This window comes from Triticum urartu, chromosome 3A (assembly GCF_056163025.1).
Source record: "Triticum urartu cultivar PI428250 chromosome 3A, HENAU_Tu73, whole genome shotgun sequence".
NCBI lineage: Eukaryota > Viridiplantae > Streptophyta > Magnoliopsida > Poales > Poaceae > Triticum > Triticum urartu.
In genome coordinates, this window is record NC_141875.1 from 102,097,526 (window position 1) to 102,103,525 (window position 6,000).

The following is a 6,000-nucleotide window of genomic DNA, read 5'->3' on the forward strand; positions in this document are numbered from 1 at the left end:
TTGTTTTCAAAAACAAAATGCGAATCGAGAGTAGCTCAGATGGTTAGATTCTTGTGAAACCCAACCCAACAAGGTCAAGTTCTAAACATGACGCTAGTGGTCGCATTTTTTGAGTTTTTATTTGAAGACTTCCAACGGTGTGCATTCAGTGAGAGAAGATGTTCCCATTGATTACGAAGACGTCAGTTATACAGGCCGTGCAACCTTAAAAAGAAAAGAAACGAAATTGCATAGAAATATCTTCTTCTTTATTTCAAATCAGCCATGCTGCTCCATCACTATTGGTAGATGTAAAAAAGGGTGATTGGATTAACCTACCCATCAACAACGTATAAAATTTCAAAAAATAAGATAACCAATCTAAAAGATACTTCCTCCGTCTCAAAATGTAAGACCATTATGATAATGTCAAAAATGATCTTACATTTTGAGATAGAGGGAGTACATTTTAGTAGTATATGCTTTCTACTTACAGTAACACCAATAATTTCCTTTGGTTCATATATGTAAAATAGAAGACTAGTTAACGCATGAATTTTATAGACTTAGATGTTTGGTTCACGGGAATAGAAAAACACAAAAATTCTAATATACAAACTCAAATCAAATTCAAACCACTCAGAAAGGCACAATTAGCATGTTATTATGCCACTAAGGATCTTAATCTCATTATTCTTGCGTAGGAATTTGAGAAGGAGATCCAAGTATATTGTAAAGTTCCTACATTTTTTCCTCAAATTGACATCAAAAGAAAATTTCTTCCATTTTTTCCTTTGCTACATTCCTTTGAACCAAAGGCTTCAATAGTGTCACCATAGAAAATTTCTATTCCTATGTGTTTCCTCCATTTTTCCTTTGAACCAAAGAGGGCCTAAGTTGTAGTTATAAGTAGAGATGACGCCCCGCAAGTTGCAGCTGGAATTGGATGTGGTTATTTTTATGAGATTTTATGGTATGAACTTTTAGTATTCCGATTAGCAATAGCAGAATTGGAATTAAAGTACATATAATATACTATATTTGATTATACATTTGCAGAACATTTATTTAATATAAGTAGCATGCATGATGCATGTTAGGTGGGTTTCTTCATGCATGGTGGCATGATGAGTTCGCATAGTTGCATGAATAAAGTATTAAATTTAGTGGGGCATGTATAGTGGCATGATGAGTTGGCATAATTGCATGTCAAAATTATTGAGTTAGTGGGGGTGAAATATTTATTTATAGGTATATAGGATTCTTTTTGTGGGGGTTCTGACTAGTTGTGCATGTTAATTTATAAAAAAAATCCAAGGTCGATTCAATGAAACAACGTGGGGGTAGCATATGTCAACTCTTCTGCCAGTCGATCGGATAAGAATATCAAAAGACTCGAATATGCAATTCTGCTCTCGAGCTCACATGCACTCGAGTGATCGACAAATTAAAGAATACTCCAGAAAAATCTGATCTACCTGGACAAAAATAAATCTAGAAGTTAAGTTAACAAATCCAAAAGGTAGACTCTAGTATATGGTTCATGCTTACTATAATATCAATAAGTCGTTAGGTTTTTTTTTTATTTTTGAACTATTAGGGATCTAGGGGTTGTTGTCGTTGGTTTAGAAAGATGTGGATTGTTTCTTTGCTACTAGATTTGCACTTGGGTAGTGGGCTTGTTTTTGTTCATATTTGTGTTAACTACATGTGTGGCATAACTTAATTATGTTGAATTGCCCCAATCCATTGGTAGCTTATTTTATGGGACCTCATCAAGAGGGCAGGTTGCTCTTATGATTTCATTATAGACAGATAGCTGGCCTGATTTATAAAAAAACAGGTCAAAAATCACGCAGTGGCAAGGTTAACTATGGGACAATCATGCAAAAAATACATCGATGAACGTGACCAACCCCTAACCAAAACTTGACTCCATCACTAAACGCAAACCAAACACCGTGGGTCAAAGAGAACCAAGAAAGGAGTGAAGAAGATCTTTGACAACACCTACATGGAGTAAATAGAGTCTTCCAATAATTTTTTCATTACATGTATTTTTAAAAAAATATGCATTTTTTATGCTTGCAACAAATTTTAATTGATTATATTTAATCAAAGATGTGTCTTGCATGTGCACTAGTACTAGTAAAAATAGCCAAGTACTAATCAAAAAATAGCTAAGCCACCACCTTTTGATATTCACAGTGAAAAAATTATAAACCCTAGTCGTCATTTCAATCCTTTTGACATGCCTTCTTTATGTCTAATCTCACACCACACAAACTAGCCCCTGGTCGATAGTTCCGAGCACATAGTAGTTGTTTCATACACTTTCCTTGGCTACCAATTTAGTTTAGGTATTTTTCTTATTTTGGTTCTCACACAGATTTCCAACTCCTGGTGTATTTTTCACGAGCTTTTTACTATATTTATTCAATTGATTTCATGTCCGAATTTTCACAATAAAAGAAAACTCTTCTAGAAACTATTATTCCTTTTGTGTCATGTACAGTTGTGCAAGATAAGTGCATATTACACCATGTACTATGACCTTGCTTTAGCTTTACCATTGAGTTTCTAAAACCGGTTATGAACTGCTCTCAAATTTGTTGTTAAATATTATCATACAATTCTGTCATCTATAATTTAAATACAAGTTTTACAATCATGCGAGTAGAGTTGTATTTTTGGGATGAGCGTTGTATTAGTATCAAGTTTATCTTAGAAGTTCAAAACTTCCCTTCTTAGAAAAGGAAATGGAAAAAACCAGAACCACAATATTGTCAACAAATTAAACCAGGTGAAATAGAAATGCGATAGTGTGTCTTTATGTGTGCGCACATATGCGCATACTTTTATAATAACTAGAGATATATCCTAATGACTACGAGTTTAGTAACTATCCTCGTAGAGATATGTAAGGGACGATTGTATTCCTTAGGTGCTTTCAGATAGAGAGTTCTCGACTGTATGAGTTGTCAAGAAGTGGTCTATCCACGAATTCTTTCCTCGTGTCATTTTTCTAGAAACACCGGTTACAACATGTATGCAAGCAATTCACAACACCACACATATGCACTCCTCCAATTTTATAGAATACAATATATGTTAGGCTTGAAGATCGATGAAATCATGGCAAGGGTCTCATTATTACTAAAGAAATAATCCAGCTTGGCAAGACATGTATAATACTAACTCTATAATTTTTAGGCTGATTTGGCATTACATTGCATTATGATAATATTGTTTCTTCAACTAGCATCACATATTACCATTTTCCTAAAAAAAAATTGCTCTCACAACAAATTAGGGCATGTATAGTGGTAGGGGAAGCATTATTCTCCTATGTGTTCCACATGCATCTAGAGAAAGACAATAATAGTGTTTTATCCTGGTATCTCAGTTACAACCAAATCTCGCATATTTCACATAAACACCCTAAATCTCGCATGAATATTAAAGTGTGTGATGACTAAAATATTCTATACCTAAATAAGTGACTCCCACTGCCTTGTTTTTCCTAACGTTCCCTTAAGCCATGTCATTTCTTTTTCTTTTTCCTGTCTGGAGTGTCTTTCTCTAGTTCCCTTGAGTTAAGTGTTCCACAAGGCTCTAACAGTATAAGTGCAAGATTGAATGAAAAAAATATGATACTCCCTCTGTTGGGGATATTACTACTGGACATAAACCGGCTAGGAGAGGCCGGGTCATCCCTATGATGATTACTTTATTTGAAGCCCAAGAAGACAAAAGATGGTGGCGCTTCATGAAGGCCCAAGGCTAAAAGGCGTGTTAAGGCCTGTAGACATAAACCGACATTGATATGTAACTTGTACTGTAAGATAGAAGGAATAGAGATCGAGCCGGACACGTTTATGATCCGGCCTCGGGATTCTGTAAACCGACGGGCGTCGACCTATGTATATAAAGGGGCGACCCGACGGCGGTTTAGGAACAACACATAATAACTCAAGAGCCAGGCAAAGCGGATTCGCTCCCTGGTCATCGAAACCCAAGCGATTCCATCACAACTGGACGTAGGCTTTTACCTTCATCGAAAGGGGCCGAACCAGTATAACTCTTGCGTCCCTTGTCCGCTTTAACCCCTTTAAGCTAACCCGTCGCGATGGCTGCACGACTAAGCCCTTCCACGAGGACATCTGCCGTGACAAAAACACGCCAGTTAGCGCCCATCATGGGGCTATCGCACGATGGTTTCGAGTTCTTGAAGGGCAACTTCGAAGGACTCAAGGGATACGTTGTGGGCCGGATGACTAAAAGTCGTCGCGGCAAGCTCTACATCGACGATGCTGGATGGAGTCCCGAGGCCAGCTCAATTGAGTATGGGTACCGGGTCCCCTTTGGTGGAATTCACGTCTTCATCGGCGAACCGGGCCCTGAGCCGGACATCTGCACCGACATCATCGAGACGGCTCAGCGTGCAAGGTCTGCCCAGGTTCAGCCCGCCGTAAAGCATGCCTTCGTAGGTGTCATCCATGGAGCGGAATATGAGGATAGATCGGCATCTGGTGGCGAAACCGTTGTCTATTTTGATGACGAGTCTTCAGCCGGAGAGACCGAATCACTGTATCAGCTGCAGGATGGCCGGATTAGTGGTGGTTCCGATGGCGACAGTATTCCGGACCCCCTTGATCCGTCGAGTCGGGTCGCGGTCTTCATGGCCGGTACACAATCAGCGCAGCACTCTTCTACCGCCGCAGTAATGATCTCCGGTTCAACAGCAGCAACACCAGCGGGAGCAGGGGCTCTGCGCCGCCTCCGGTTCAGGTTTTGTCCGATTTGTTCGACGCTTTGGCAATGTTGCTGGCAGCAGAGGTGGACGCGGCAAACCGGGATCAGCACAACGCCGAGATTGCAAAGGTGAAGGATCAGATAACTCAGGCTAAAGCGGACCTGGCGGCGGAGAACACCATGATGGCTACAGAGCGTGCCGAGTTAGAGGCTCATGCTTACCGGCTTATGCTGGATTAGAGTGCATCAGATGATGTCATGAGGAGAAGATACCGGTCGCACCTTTCGTCGGTTTTTGAGGCAAGAAATCTCTTTAACATGCGAGGAGCAGGCACCAGCAACCAGCCAGTGGTAAACCGGGCGGAGGCACCTAGGACCGGGGGACCGGTTCAGCCGCGCGTGATGGATCCGCCGCCTCAGCCTCGTCAGAACGATGTCCCATCACGACACGTCTCAATGCCTCCGGGTCATTACTCTAACCCGTTGGATAACATCGTTGCTGCCGCTTCATGATTGGCGGCCCTCCCGATCGATGGCGAGTCCCCGGTAGCAGTTGAGACACGACGGGCTAGGGAGCTCCTTCAGACGGCCTTGACTCAGCAGCAGTCTTATTCATATAGCCGCGAAAGGATTCATTGTACTCCCCGCCCGAGTCGGAGCTACAACAGGCATATCGATGAACCGGCTGTATCAAGCAGCGCGCGGAATTGTAATCCGCCCCGTGGCCATAACCCGACGAGCGGCGGTGGCAATGCTCAGGATGTAGTGGATCGCGCTAGGGCACGTCGAGAGGCCGAGTTAGCGGCGCAGCATGAGGCCCGCCAACTCACTCCGGTTCGTCCAACAACGTCGGTGGAACCAGGGGTTACCTCCAGTTCGTTGGGGGTACGATGTCTCGTCCCAGCATTGCGCAATGTACGACTACCCAAGGATTTCAAAGGCCCGCGCAAGGTGCCGAATTACACCGCCGATTTATCCCCCGAGTCATGGGTGGAAAGCTATGAGATGGCAATGGAAACGCTGGATGTGGACAAAGCGGCGTCTGCCAAATACTTTACCATGATGTTGGAGGGAACAACTCGCACATGGTTGAAAAATCTGCCGGCCAACTCTATTGGGTCGTGGGCCGAGTTAAGGGCCTGGTTTATCCAGAATTTCAAGGATACGTGCAAGCAACCCATGTCAATCGTGGATTTAGTTGCCTGTGTCCAGGAGGAAGGAGAATCAACAACCCGCTAGGTACGCCGGGTTTCGGAGATTTTGCAT